The following is a 16044-nucleotide window of genomic DNA, read 5'->3' as shown; positions in this document are numbered from 1 at the left end:
TATATATATATATATACATAAAGACTGTTTTATTTTGCCAAGTGATAATGGCTTTTCATATAAGGTACTACACATTTTGCTATGTACATAATATATTTGCATTAAGAGAAAACTGATTTATAGAAAAAATATTAAGTAAATACTAATCTAGGAGTTTCTTATACCTAAAGAATACTGTGGTGGTGTCTCTTACATGGTTAATATTCTGGAACCACAGGTCTATAGCTCCCTTCTTGGGAAACTGTCCACTGAGATCCCAACTGAGCTTCCTGCAAGTCTGCTGAGGCAAACACACTCCTTAGATTAAATATTAAAGAAAGTGGAGGAGGCAGAGGAAAAGCCTGAGGCATTAATCCTCCCTAAAGGCAACTTTCCTTTTAAAAAGCAATGGGCAGTCAAGTTTTGGATAATCTTGTAAATTGATTGCACCAATTGCTTAATGTGAATAAAATTGAAATTACATACATTGGAAGGTGTCTCTATACCATCCAGCCTTTTCTGTGTTGTGGGGCACTTTGGAGTGAATGATCTCAGTCTTTGCTCTAGTATCTGGACTGCAGGTAAAGCCCCATACCCATGTTCAACAGGAGTAGCTGCCATGTATTAAGTGCTTAGATTAGCGAGGTTGTAATAACAAGGCCACACACACATCATATATTTATGCCAATGTGCAATTATTATAGGGGTTAAATAGGCCTAAAACAGACAATAACCCTGTGGAGCAGTTGTAAGGTAGAAGTTAGTTAGGGAGAGCACCAAGAAAGGCATGATAGAAAGATGATGAGAATGTCATGCAAAGCCAGCTAGTTGGATTTAGCTTCTTTATAAATCTAGTTTCTTTGGGGACCAGTTGGTGGCATGGTGGTTGAAGTGCTGGACACTCCCACACAGTTCGAGTCCTAGACCTGGTGGCTTGCTTTCTCAATTTCCCTCTCTCTCTGGTCAAATTAAAATAAATGAATGAATAAATATAATTAAATAAATAACTCTTAAAAAAGAAAAAAAGAAATGTAGTTTCTTTAACTTTTATTGCCTGCCCCTGTGGGTAGACTCCAAATGAAACCAGCAATTGTAACATCCATGGCAGGTCATCATATGCAAAAACAATTAGAGTCAGGGACCAAGAACCAGACTAGAATCTAAAGCACTTGAGCACAATTATAACTATAAGTCCAAATGATGTAGAAATTCTTGTGACCGTTAACCAATAGTCTTTATGGTTCAAAGCTTTTAGATGAAGAGAGTTCCTAACCTTTGTATCCACTCCAAAATTAGAAAAATCACTGAGCCCATGTAGCATGTGACACCTGCCACAGGGGTAACACACATAAGCCCATCCTGACCAAGATCAAGATAAAAAACTCTTGCTTCAGTTCCTCTTTTTTTTTTTTTTTTTTTTTTTGGAAGGGTTTTTTTTTAGGACCATGTACCACCCTGACAGAGAGACAGAGAGACAGAAAGCAGGAAATCACCCCCCCAGGGGGGGTGGCCACGCCACAATCTCTTCTCCTCCATTCTCTTCTCGGGATCTTGGGCATGCACACACACACACACACACACACACACACTTTCCCTCAGTGTCCTGAAGCAAATATATCAGTTCAGGCTTGAGGTTGGAGAGCAGCCCTGAGTCACATGTCCTAACCCAACTCCCTTGAAGAATCCCAGAATGACTCTTTCAGCCTGTGACTCACAACAAATTAGGGCTTTCCTTTCCATTGGTCATGTCCTCACACTGTAAAATTCCCTTAGCGGAGTTTCAGCCAAGGAGGATCTCACCTGGCTGTGTCCCTAACTAAATGCTACCTGATAGTCCCTCGCTATCAGCTTTTACCTTTAACAATACTAGTGATGGGACCAGCAGTTAGCGTAATGGCTATGTGGCTGGACTCCCATGTAGTCGACCGCGGTTCGTGTCCCAGACCCGGTGGCTTAAACCTCACGCTGGGTGCGTGTGTGTTCGTGCCCAAGACCCCGAGAGGAGAATGGAGGAGAAGGGATTGTGGCGTGGCCATCCCCCCTGGGGAGTGATTTCTTACTTTCTGTCTCTCTGTCTCTCTCTCTGTCTGTCTGGCGATCGCATGCGCCCTATAGCCCTATAGCAAAAACCTCTCCAAAAAAAAAACAATACTAGTGTTCAAATGGAATGTAATGGAGTATGGAGTGAACATGTAGACAAAACTTTATTATTTCTTTTTTTTTAATCTTAAAAGAAGTGCCTTAAAACAGGTCACCAAGCATACATACCAGTAAAGTGGAGCAGTTTCTAAGTCAGAGTTTAAAACTAAAATATCTCCAGAGGAAAGTAAAGGGTATCAGGGTATAACCGGATAAATGATGCTTGGAAAGGTCAGGCTCACAGGTAGCACCTGAGCTCTCTGGTAATGAAGGCTGATGACTTCAGGATTCATACATCCACTTGGGAGGCAACAATTGGGATTTAAAGGGGAAGAAAAACCCAGACAGGATATAAAGAAACTTACCAAATTCTGATCCACAGCACCCTTTCAAATGTGTAGCTGTGAGTCCTGCTTCTTCAGAATGGAATAGGGTTCATGTAACTTTGGGTTAAGGGTCCCAGTTTGGGCATCCCTTTGAAAGAATGCAGAGTACCATGATTGGAAGGGGGTAATCTACTTTCTTCAGTTTCCAGGGGGTATTTGAAGAGGATAGGATAAATGAGGAACAGAGGTTTGGATGAGCTGTTCTCAATGCCTTTCTGTAGCCTATACCTGGGGGAGGAGTGATCATAAGTTAAAAACACAGCTTCCATTATAGTGCATAAGAACAGGTAGAGGCAGGCAATACTGGACGTATGTCATCACATGTGTCTTCTATTAGGAAAACCCTGTCCAGCTTATCCAGAATGTACTAGACAGATTCAGTTCTATTTTGATTATTGTCTAACAACCAGCTGGGATGAAAGTGGAGGAAGGCTGACTTTTAGCAATTACCAATTTCTATTGTGTAAATATTCTCACCACAACTGACTTTATGCTACCAATATGATGTCACTGAATGCATAGTGGAGAAAAGGTGTGCACTCAGTTATCAGGACCTTGTGGAAGGAGGTCAAATACCCCACTGGGCAGGCCCCACCTTTGTTATCCTGAGATTGAGCAGCCTGTGGCCCTCCACCAGTGGCCTGGGTTGACACAGCACCTGCGAGCCCCACTCTGCTGTGATGTACCCTGCAGACTGATGTTCTCAGCACAATTAACTTCCATCTCTCCTGGCATCCCTGGAGGTATCTGTCTCTTCTTGAAATGTTTACAGATGAATTTGCAAGATACAGCTGCAGGCTTCCAACAGGTTAGTTTTAAATAAATCCATTTACGTGTGTTTAAAGTGCTTCTATTTTCCTAGACCCAATGATTACTGAAGGGAAATTTAGGCTGGGGTTTTTCTCTGCCTGACCTCACTTCCAACTAATTCCATGAATCTCCATCCTTATTACAGGCATGTCACCCCTGCTGGTCAGTGTGAGTGAGGTGTGAAAACACCCAGGCAGCTCTGAGGGCCAAGTGCTACTCTAGACACTGAACGAGTGCAGGTGATTTAAGGCTGGTTGGAAATGCTGAGCATACAGAGCCTTTTTCTCAAAAGTTGACTGAGATCTAAGTGATTTATGTGTTGTTGAAGTAGTGAGGAAGGAGGCCTTTTTACTGAATTACCACTGGCATCTGGGGAACTAGTTGGGAGGATGGTGAAGATTCCCCCCCAAATTAAGGAGAACGACAGAGCAACAAAGAAAGTGTCACCTGCCTATCCCCAACATGTAGTTTATCAAGAACCTTTGAAAATGATATATTTATTGCTATTATAATAGAGTATATGTAAATAGTAAGGAATCCAAACAGTTTCAAAGTGGGGCTCTAGCCTGTGCTTGAAGTCCTTTTCATTTGCAGAACACTCTCTGACCATCCCTCCCACAGAGAAGATGTGTGTTCACCTCAGAGTCACTGCTATTCTTCCGTAGCATCTATCATCTAGAATTGCAATTAATGCTTCGGAGTGTTGTTCATTGTTCTTGGGTATAGTTGTGTTTTGTTTTACAATTTAAGCTTTTTTCTTTCACAAAAGTAAGATTTGCTTGTTATAGGAAATGTAGAAAATGTAAAACTTTGAAAATGTGTGTTTTTCCTTCTATTTATTTATTGCTAAAGACTCAGAATAGTTAACTACACAGTTAACTAAGCTAACTACAATGACATCAACTCATTTTTTTTTTCTTTTCATTTTATGAGAGGAGGCAGGTATGAGAGAGAAAGAGAAAACATCCTTGATAGGATTTGTCACACCACTGTCACCTTTCCATGGCCTTCCAGTTTTTCAGGGCATCTACATGTTTTTCAGGCTGAACCAGGATCCAAGCCATTGTTGCCATATGACTTCCAGCACTGCAGGGGGGGCAACATTACCAGTGTGCCACAACAGCTGAGCCATGGAAATAAATGTTTTTGATATATGTGTCAGTGTGAGGCCCTGGGAAGGGCATAGACTTGGGGACCAGCAAACCTGGTTGAACCTCAACTTCATAGTGATAACATGACCTCAGTGAACTATATCACCTCTTCGTCAAATAAGTGCGATACCATTTCAGAGGGTTATGGTGCAGATTAAATATCATATTGCACCTGTGAGATGCTGAATCACATTAACTGCACATTAGCTTCTGTTCCTCAAGCATTCATATCGCTCACCAGGTTGGGTGACCTTAGACTAGCGATAGTCGCATAATATGGTTAATTCTATGTGTCAACTTTATTGAGCCATGGAGTGTCCAGATATTTGCTCAAACAATATTCTGACTTTGTCTGAGAGAGTGTTTATAAATGAGATTAACATTTGAATCTGTAGAATGAGTTAAGAGGTTCTCTCTGTAACATGGGTGGGCCTTATCCAATGTGTTGAGGACCTAGATAGAATAAAAGGCTGAATAAGGAAGAAGTATTTCTCTCTGCCTGACTTTGATCTGGTATATAGGCCTTCTCCTGACTTCAGACAAAGACTTGAACTAGAATTTATGCAGTTGGTTTTCATAGGTCTCCAGCTTGACAACTGCAAACCTTGGAACTTCTCAGCCTTTATAATCACATGTACCAATTCCCTGTAGTCAGTCTCTCTCTCTCTCTCTTTCTCCATACTCACACACACACACACACACACAGAGACACATATAATAACCACTTATAATTTTTTCTGGTGAATCCAGACTAACTCACTAACATATCATACTTTCTGCGTCCAGCACAACCACATTAGGCACAAAGTTTTTGAATTGCCGAATGAATTAATAAGTGAATGGAAAAAAAATCTTTTTTAAAAACCTGCAATGTATGTTTTGAAGACAGAGCTGAGTAGACATGATCAAATTGAAGTAAAGACATTTCTGGAAAGATGAATTGATGAGCAAGTTTCTCTAGCATAGGAATAAAGGGAGTAGGTGCTAGAACACAGAGTCCTGGGCTTGGCAGAGTCACTGGGTGATGGAAGAGGGTAAAACATAGGCTAGGTCAACGTGACAGTCAAGGTTGATGTCACTGGTATTTTGGAGCTTTGACAGAGTGTTGACATTGTAATTTAAGATTTAAAAGAATGATTGAGTTCTGAAACTGTAGTGATGCTGGTTCCACAATATTGTAAAGGTACTTCATGTCACTGAGTTATACACTTTAAAATGGTTGGAATGGTAAAATTTGTGTTTGTATAGTTTGCCATGATAATCTAAAAGAAAGGATGAAAGAATGAATTAGAAGTCGGTACACTTTGAGAAATTTTAGACTGTGAACAAATTTAGGAACATCATGTCTTAGTTATGGAAAATGAGAGAGTAACTGAGCATAACTTTAATGTTACATTTGCCTGTGAAAGAATGAGTTTCTTCTGAGTGCTTCATTGTACTAACAAAGCAACCTCTGAGTGAAGCGTGAGGGTAGTACCCAACGGCTGATGGTACTGAAGATTTGGTCTACCCAGGATGGATGGGAGGAAAGAAAACCTATCCTTTAGGTCTAATTCCTTTGGAAAACTCAAATATCCCCTGGAAGAAAGCTCTCTCTATGCTCGTTTGGTCAGGAAATTTTCCAGGAGAGATCAGAACAGCACTTGGACTTCAGGCACATTCACAAGATATATTTGGCAGCAGTCATTGCGAAAGCAGCTCTTCCTCCTCACCTTTCATCAATGCAAACCATACACAAATCGTGCACTTGTAGACTGTGCAGGGGTGACTCAGGACAGTGTTCTCCCAGCTGATTTCATTGTGTCATCCCAGTACCAAATATGACTCAGTGTGTGGAAGAATGACAGGACTGACATCAATTCAAGAGAAAAACTACTTAGCCTGGCACCCAGGATAGCTTAGTCAGACATTAAACGACAAAAGATAACTCTTGATGAATGAGAAAATTTATTAGTGAAATGAGAGGGGGTGAACTCTAAATGTAAAGTATCAATCATCAAGCTCTAGGCTGAAAAACATAAGTAAAGCGCTGAGCATGATGGATTTTTCTGACCCAGAGTCACACTCCCTTGGGGGCCAGCTTCCCTAGAATTTTTACTCCACATCCCTAGAGTTGAGGAAGCCTCTAGGTGTGAATAATTATTTACAGTCTTCCACTTGCACTACACTCAGCTCAGCTAGACTTTCCCTCTCACAGACAAGTGGAGAGGAAAGTCCACCTCACAGTCCCTGTCCAAGTCCATCCAGTTTATCACTGGTACCTTTAAAAGCTTTAATGTGAAGGCTCCTATGAAATAAAGCAACATGCCAGACGCTCCAATGCCCACGCAGACCTGCAACTGACCACACTAACACACACAGAGGGTAATGGCTGCCCACATCCACCTCCTCTTGACGGCTTCTCTCTTGCTCTTGATGAGATCACAGTGTTTGGCCTCAAATATGCAGGAAAATAGAGTAGTAAGGAACTTTGTTTAAAATAACAGTAATGGCCACAGGTAAGCTTCTACTTGGGAAATCTGATCCTTTAAAAAATTGGTAGAAGAAAGGGAGACTGAACAGAGTAGGAAAGTGAGTCAGCAAGGTGAGAGTATGAAATCAAAAGATCCAGGAAGCCAGAGGATCTGGAAGCAAGTGTGGTAGTATGTGCAAAAAGCCACTGAGAAAAATGATGAATTAGTGGGCATGAACCTCCATGATTCTCACCTATGACCTTGGAAGGCCCCTTAGGGTAGAGCAAAGTTCCACCTGAGAGCAGCTGGCAATGAGGGAAGCTAGGACATGGATTCTGTAAGATGCATAAAGTGGCCAAGAATTCGCCTAGGGAGAGTTGAGGTAGAAGATACAGGGTGAAGTATGAGAGCACTAAAAAAAGTTAGTGGGAAAAATGGAATTAAACTATGAATTTAGGGGACAACAGGTGGTGTGGTGGTTAAGACAGTAAATTTCCACATGGCTGACTGCAGTTCAAGTCCCAGACCTGGCAGTTTGCTCTCACTCTCTCTCACTGTTTCTCTCCGAAGAGTGCATGAGCCCAGTGGCAAATTTTAAAAATAACAATAATAAATAAAATAAATTATAAAAAAAAGAGTGTGACTTAATTTGGTGTAAAAAAATTCCAAGCATAGTTTTCTCATAACACACATTGCCCATGAACAAAGTTTTGAAGATCCATCATAGAAGATCTTTTTAAGTCATAAACCAGTTATTCATAGCTCAGTGCTGGTAGAGGTAGCTGTGGAAGGATAGGTTGAGGACATAGGAGGTCAGAGCATAGGAGGTCAGAGGATGCCAGTTCAATGAAACCTTGAAAAAGACACTTGACCTTGGGTCCCAGAGCCTGATGGAATTGCTGGGGAACAAGAGGAGCAGAAGTGGGGCAGCCCAGTGAATTGTGAGCCTGGTGGAGAAAGTCTCTCTCTCTCTCTCTCTTTCTCTCTCTCTCTTAGAAGAAATAATCTTAAAAAAAAAATTTTAGGGAACCAGCAGTTAGCATAATGGCTATGTCACTGGACTCCCATGTAGTCGACCGCGGTTCACGTCCTGGACCCGGTGACTTAAAACTCACGCCGGGCGCATGTGCGTGTGTGCCCAAGATCCTGAGAGGAGAATGGAGGAGAAGGAATTGCGGCGTGACCATCCCCCCTGGGGGGTTATTTCTCGCTTTTTGTCTCTATGTCTCTCTCTGTCTGTCTGGAGAGCGCACGCGCCCTATAGTGAAAACCTCTCCAAAAAAAAAAAAAATTTTAAGGGAGAGGGGCCAAGAAAGAGGATCTTAGGATCCTGGTAGCAGGAGTTAAAGGAAGCACAAAATGCTTGTTCTGTTCAACTAGAGGAAGGTATGGTTTCACCTAAGAAGGAATTTGGCTTTCTGGAAAGGAAACCCTCGTACACACAGAGATACACAAAAGGACGAAACAGGCCCAAGTACGAAGAGGAGTGCATTGGGATTGAAAGCTGAGAGGTCTCATTAAGAAAAAGACAGGTACATATGAAGAAAAAGAAATCACAAGGGATTTTAAAGTGCTGAAAATGTCACAGACATCATAAATTCTAGAAAATAACTTTATTTTTAATCAGTTAATTGCTCACACCCATAGTCTACTTCTTTAGCTGCATGTTCTCTGATTACATCTTCAAATTACAATTTTGCAATATTTTCTGTGGAGATAATAGTCTTTCTCCTAATGTGGTTCAGTAAAATTTGTTTGATTATTATAATTGCTATTATTGTTGATGCTTAGAAAGAGTTCTTTCTTTGTATTTCAACATCTGAATGTCTTGTCATTTATTATGATTGTGTCAGGGGCCAGTAGATGGTATAGTGGTTACATCACTGGACTTCCACATGGCCAACTGCAGTTCAAGTCCTGGACCCAGGAACTTGAAACTCACATGGAGCCCATGTGTGTTCATGCCCAAAATCCCAAGAGGAGAATGAAAGACAAGAGATTACAATATGGCCATCTCTCTTGGGGGCAATTTCTTACCTTCTTTCACTCTGGCTCTGGCTCTCTCTCTCTCACCGGCAAGCACATACACACACACACACACACACACACACACACACACTTAAGCCATTAGTCTGGAACTCAAACTGCAGTTGGCCATGTGTGAGTCCAGCGATGTAACCATTATGCCATCTTCTGGTTCCAACTATCTCAGTACTTTATGACAAATCATCAGGTCATTATACACCTCCATAGATGAACTGGCTGGCCAATGCAAGCTGAAGGGATAGCCAGAGCAATGGCAGGGATAACATCTATACCTGATTAGTGAACAAGGTTAAACTATTAGGTTGTTAGGAAATTCATGATGTATTTTTTTATCTTTTTCTATGCAAAAATGTATCATAACTTTCCAGACAACCCAATACTTGCCTTAAGACTAAGGAACCAAAGACATGCAGTAAACTTGCTAATCAGAAAGGCCACCCACTGGAGTATTAAGACCCTTAGCAGGACAACTAGACAGAGTATAGATTAAAACAGTCTCTGTTCCTTACTAGCTTCTGGAAATTTCAAGCAATAACTTGCTATACCAAGCAACGACTTTGAACCACATTAAAATAGCTCTGCTACACAGAAACCCAGTGCATCTCCAACTCAAGTGCCCTGTTGCAGAATCCCAGAAATGCCTGTATCACTCTACAGTCTTCTATCCTGAGTAGACACTGGACCCATGGAAAGCTGAAGTGAAAAGAAACAATAGAACAGATTGCAGTGCAACTCTATTTTGTAAATGTGACACAACATATGATTCTATGAATGTGTGGTCAGGCACCTGGTATGCTTCGGAGTCATGTGCTCTTCTGCTGTCCTATGGGCAAAGCGTGGATGCCAGCGGAATATGGACAAGTCCCAAACTCTACCATTGGTGTCCCCATTTTGCCAAAGAACATGTTGTTTGGAAAAGTCGGGTAAGGCCCGACATCAGAGGAATTAAGCTGCTTTGAAATCTTATCCTGGTTAGGTGGAAATAAAGCATGGCTGTCATAAGTATTGGTGCCCTGGGGCTGCTGGAACAAAGTACCATAAACTGGATGGTTTAAAACAGAAACTTACTCTCTCACAGTTCTGCAAATCAGAAGTCTGAAATCAAGGTATCAATAGGACCACTCTCTCTCTCTCTGAAGGCTCTAGGGAAGAATACTTCCTAGCTTCTGCTGGCTGCCAGTGATCTTGGTACTCCCAGGCTTGTGTCAGCATCATTTCAGTCTCTACTCCATCATCTCATGGCCTTCTTCCCTGTGCATTTCCGTATTCAGTTCTCCCTTATCTCATGAGAAACACTAGTCATTGCATTTAGGGCCTACTCTAAACCAGTATGGCCATATCTTACCTTGACTATATCTACAAAGACCTTATCTCTACAGAAGGTCACATATATAGGTACCAGGGGTAACTCTTCAACATATCTTCTTAGAGTACACAATTCAGTTTGTATAATCCAAATGCAGCCTGCAATAATTTGTACTGAATAAATATCCTGCCAATCAGAAGGGATATTTCCTGGTCACCTTAGGTGACCTGAGATGTCTTCTTCCAAATATTTAAGTAGAGTGCTATAAATCTTGGTATGCATAAAGGGTCTGAAAACACAATCACGGTATTTGCTTTTCTTTTTATCTCAGAACACAGCATGAACAAATGGAGTAGATGATCCAAGATGGCATCTCGGACTCATATGAGTAAAGCACAGCTTGAGAATTCCTAAGAGAGCAAACCTGGACAATCCCCAATGGAGGTAGAGGCCCCTGGTTTTCTCTGGCAGAGACTCCAAGTTCTTGCACATTGAGCCCTTTACACACTTTAATCCTAGTGTTGAGTCTAGGGATATAGAGAGGCATATGCAGCAGAAATGCAGCTCCTGTCTTTTATATATGAAATAAGTACACCCTTTTCTGAATAAGCATAAGCTTATTTTTGCAGACCAGGGTTAGCAGAGGCTATGGATGTGAAAAGGAGTAAAAAGTGAGAGCAAAGAGAATCGCTGAAGCTCGTAGCTCCTACAAAGCTCTGTGCATTCACAGCATTAAAATTAAATTAATTGGCTACTTGAAAAATCAAAGGTGAATGCAGAAATCAACTCAGTGATTGTATTTCTGCACATAATTGTCATGTTCAGATTGTGGCAGTAGGAGGGCAGGACAAGAAATGCACTTCTTGAGAAATTAAGTGGTTTGTTGAAGTCTTAAGAAGATCGTGGCATTATCCTGCAGAATAAAATCCATATCGAAGGGAGCAAGACAAAATCAAAAATCCCTGCTTTCTTTGTGCCCAGAATGAACTGAGAAAGTGCCAGGCACATGGTGCCCCAACTGGTCTGAATAAAATCAATTTCGTTATTTTCCGTTCTACAAACGAATTAGGCTGGGCAAAATATGTGCCTCTATTTTTCAATTCAGAATTTTGCTTTTTAAATAATTCCAGGCTCATGCTTTACCAGTTCCTTCCTTCAGTCCCGTAATAATTAATTTTGTCTTCTGAGGCTGACAAAAGAGGCTTTGAAATTTGGTGGGAAAAATCTTGTAACATTTTAAAATTAGTTTTTAGGGAATGACTTCCATGCTTCTATTAAGGATAGAAGAAAGCCCAGGAACCAGGAGCAGTTTCAGGGAAGAGGAGCATTGACAAGCCCAGTTGTCCTGAGGGAGCCACAGGCCCTTGTCCCATCTCTTGACACGTGATCACTCCAGAGGTCACCTTACCAGGTGATTTTGCTGAATAGTTGTGAGTTCCTTTTCTTTTTCTTTTTTCTATCCACCTTCCTTCTGAAGACAGGCTTTGGGACAAGGATTCAATTGCCCAGTCAGACAGGATCCTGCTAAAATTTGCATTTAAGGCAAGTTCTGCCCCAGATTCCTAGAACTGCTTAGGTCTTTGGTAGTTTACGTGTCAGAATCCTAGCTGGAAATAGACCCAGCACTCCAAGGAGTCATTAAGGAGATTCAAATGTCCATAAGCACAGCCATGGGCAGACTTGAGGGAATTTAATGGGGATAGGAAGCTTCAGGACTGGCTATATGCAGAACCTTTCCTAGCCCTCAGCCTAAAGGGGCCAAGAAGGAACAATTAGCAGAGCCAGGTGAGATAAGCAGAGAGACTGCCTGCAGCTGTAGCCTTGAGTAACAGAGAGCTGCCACTGCTAACTTAGGCTCAAAAAGGAGGGAGGCAGGGGAAGAGGGAGCCCCAGGCTCCTTCAAGTTCTCCCACCTCAACACTGGAAGCCAGAGTGCCTGACTGCTAAAGTCACTCCAGGTTAGGCTCCCAAAGCACAGAATAGGGTAGAAGAAGGGACAGTGAAGGTACAGAAACAAACAGGCAGTCCTTTGTCCTAAGGGCTCTCTGACAAGCCCTACAATAAGGTTCCAGAAGCTGAACAGGAAAAGGAGCTTCTAGCATCCCCCAGCATGTCAGCTGCCCCTCTCACTTGTTTCTCTTTCAGCCTTACAAAGGGAACAATGCTCTTGGATATTTGGACATATTTGTGCCCAAATGTCTAAATAGAAATAGACTAGCTTTTTCTCTGCACTTACCAATATGTGCTTGACATTTTCCAACAATCTGTTTATTTAGAAATGTCAATAAATTAGTGGATAATTCTAACTGTTTTTGCTGGGCTGCCCTTTCCTTCAGCTGTGATAAGCTATCTTTCACCGTTAGTTGCTGGTTTCTGCTTGGATCAGAGCTCTTCAATAAAAAATGCTATCCCATGTCTTCTTCAAACTGATCATAGAGAAGTGTACATGCACCCAACCACCCTACCCTAGGCACTAGGGACAGAGGAACAATACACAGCCCTTCCCCACAGGGAGCCATGGAAAGAATGGAGCAGGAGGGGAATCACATACTAGTCAGTGAGTGACACAAGAGTGATTTAAAATGAAAAGTTCTGTAGGAGGAAAGCAGGAGTAATTCAATGTACTAAAGGATAGATACTATGTGGTCCTCACCCATCAAAGGGGTCAAAGAAGATCTGTCAGCACTATGAGATTGAGCTCAACTCTGGAAGACAACTAGGAATTGCTCAGAGAAAAGAGGAGGAAATGAGTTCCTAGAAGCTGGAGTAGCCTGTAAAAAGGCCTGAACTAGGCAAAAGAATGCTGCAAGGGACTGGAAATAACTTCAGAGAGGCGGTCCCATGATTAGTGGGGAAGGGGTGAAGAAGTGGCAAGGTAGGCAGAAGAGAGCCCTGTAAGTATCTGTCTTTTATCTTCAGGGTAATAGGATGCCCTCAGGATCACAAGTTTGTGGTGGTGTGATCAATGAACTAGTTCAGGAGAGAAGATAGCATCAGTGTTAGCAGGAAGGAAGAGGAATCAGGCTGGAAGAGGCAGTTAGGAGGAGCCAGGTTAGAAGAGGCAGGTGGGATGTGCCTTGTGGAAGGAGCCAAGTGTTCAAGCAAGAGAGAGTGGGCTGATTTGGGCAGGAGTATGATATGCATGAGGGAGGTGAGTGAGGATCAAGAGGAACTAGACATGTCTTCAGAAGGCATATCACCTGCACAGAACATACACAGTGCCTGCTCTTCCTTTCTGTGGACCTTATTGCAGATTGCATTCTCAGGCCACTTGAGGTCTTGCTTCTCCATCTCACTCACTCCACAGCCACAAATACCCTACAACCATGCAGAGGTTCAGATCTACAGAAACCCAGAGCCTGCAGACTTTTCCTAAGGGCAGTAACCTCTCCCCAGGGCCATCCTGGCATAAGACACACAGTAGGCCTGTGGTCCATGCCTGCAAAGTGGGAGAGAGGCAGTCATTACCCACTTCTACATCAAGGAGCTTCCCAGGCCCCTGTGTCACTCAAGTATATGGATCTAGAAGTCTTGGCCTTTGCTTCTAGTCTTGCCCTGCATCTTCCACATGTAGAGCAATTACTTAGATGAAAATCTAAAAGTACATTTTCTGGAACATGAGGCTTCCTGAAGCAGGCAAGACTCCATCTTGGAGGAGCATCTCCATTATAAACTGCTAAATTCCTATGACTAATAACTCAGGGCTGATAGCTGTCTAAGGTTTCTGTACTCTGGCAAACTTAGTGCCCCTCCCTGGAGCTACAGGGTAACCTGAAAACCTTGGACAGATTAGTACCTTAAATAGATTAATACTTTGAATAGATTGGTACCTTGAATAGATTAGACTTCTGCTTCTCTGACTCTTCCCTTTGACATTGTGTAGGATAGGATCTGAGCCTAATCCCCACCTTGAGACCTCCTGTTCCCCAATTTCCCCATAAAAGACCATGTCCAACCTTCAGTCGGGGCCAGAGAATTTATAGTGCTAATTCCTCCATGCCCATTGGCACAATAAAGTTCTCCTAATCTCTCCAAGTGCTGCTTTCCATTCCTCAGTGTCTGGTTTTCTGAAACATTCCCACAGGGAACAGCAGCAACAAAGCTAGACATCTATTTTCTTTCCAGAGACCCTGTGCTGACTGCTGAGGCAAGAAGGAGCAGCATCTCCCAGGGTGGAAAAAGAAGCCTCAGAAAAGTCTCCCATCCTGGCGTGGAGTAGAAACATCACCTGACATCGGGGAGTCCTCTTGTTGTTGACTGCAGGTTATTCAATGAGAATAACCTGTCTCATGTGCACATTTGCAAAAATGCACAGAGAATTGTTTTAGTTTTATTGTAGCCCTAGGATATTTTTCCCATCGTTGTCCTTGTTTGTGCTCCTGCCACTGATTTATGAAGAAAGTGCATGCTCTGAGCCTCTGATTCTGGATGGGAAATAAGAGTATGAAGACATGGATCTTCAGCCAAGGAAGAATCCAGGGCTGGAGTGCTGGAAGGCAGTCTGGGCCATGGGTAGCCAACAACATGTGCATGGGTCAGACATTTCAACTGCGGTTGTTATACTTTCTTCCACAGTGGGATGTATGGCTCTTTGTACAGGGACAAGCATTTCTAAAGCTGCAATTGTGTCTTACATTTGGAAAACAAACTAATTACAATGGGATTGGCATAAGCAGCACACATTGAAGGTGGAAACTGAAGGTGAGGAGAATGGGCCCCTGTTGATTTCTAAATGCCCCCACCCAGAAGCCATTATCTCCCAGGTGATAGATCTAGAAGGTCATTTCTTTAGAAGACTTGTTATCTCTAGGAATCCTCTTTTCAAATATTACCCTGGTCTTAGCCATAAAGGCAGAGCCTGGGAGCCATTCTGGCTACCCTGTCATCACTGTCAGGCTCTATAGAATCTACCCAAAATATCTCATTTTGGGCCCCATATTTGGATTCTCATGTAGCCCTGATTTTACTTCTCTGTTTTCAATTTTTTTTTCCTATTCCTAAGGCTCATTTTCAAAAATGTTCATCCAGAGACCTTTGAAAACACAGATCTAATCACATCAGCCCCTAAGAGCCTCATGTATTTCCTGTCAGCCCAGAGCTCCCATCTGAGCCCTTAAGAGGTATCCATGGTTCTGCAATCTGCTTCCTGCTCAATTACCTTAGCCCCAATTCTTGCCCATGACCCCCTCCTCCCTTCTATCATCTCTTCTTCATTTTCCCACCTGGCCCAAAATATCTCATTTTGGGCCCCATATTTGGATTCTCATGTAGCCCTGATTTTACTTCTCTGTTTTCACTTTTTTTTTCCTTTCAGGCTCATTTTCAAAAATGTTCATCCAGAGACCTTTGAAAACACAGATCTAATCACATCAGCCCCTAAGAGCCTCATGTATTTCCTGTCAGCCCAGAGCTCCCATCTGAGCCCTTAAGAGGTATCCATGGTTCTGCAATCTGCTTCCTGCTCAATTACCTTAGCCCCAATTCTTGCCCATGACCCCCTCCTCCCTTCTATCATCTCTTCTTCATTTTCCCACCTGGCCACAGATCAGCCAGAGAGTTATTCTCCTTGCAGATCCACCCAGTGGTGCCATCTCACTCTTCATCTCTAACTTCCTGACTTCATCCCTGATGGGCACCAGCACTCTTCCTCACCATGCATCTCCTGGACATTATCCTTCCTTGCTGGCACTGGAAGACATGCTGGGCCAGACCTACATGTCCTGGTTACATACCAGTAACCCTACATGTCCTTCACAAAGTTTCAGGTTTTTAGG

The 16044-nt window shown here is 42.5% G+C and overlaps 1 long non-coding RNA gene across 2 annotated transcripts in view; it reads right to left on the bottom strand.

The window, feature by feature from the left end:
* Window positions 1-2487: 2487 nt before the first annotated feature.
* LOC102477675 (uncharacterized) overlaps window positions 2488-16044 on the bottom strand; it is a 363527-nt gene continuing 349970 nt past the window's right edge. For both annotated transcript variants that reach the window (XR_003549152.1, XR_003549153.1), the window contains exon 4: window positions 2488-2732. This is a non-coding gene — a long non-coding RNA (uncharacterized LOC102477675). The remainder of the gene's footprint in view (window positions 2733-16044) is intronic.

The sequence above is a fragment of the Tupaia chinensis genome, unplaced genomic scaffold (assembly GCF_000334495.1).
Source record: "Tupaia chinensis unplaced genomic scaffold, TupChi_1.0 Scaffold000197_1, whole genome shotgun sequence".
In the NCBI taxonomy this organism is placed as follows: Eukaryota; Metazoa; Chordata; class Mammalia; order Scandentia; family Tupaiidae; genus Tupaia; species Tupaia belangeri.
Note: the sequence above shows the minus strand (reverse complement) of the source record. Positions and strands in the feature narration are given on the sequence as shown.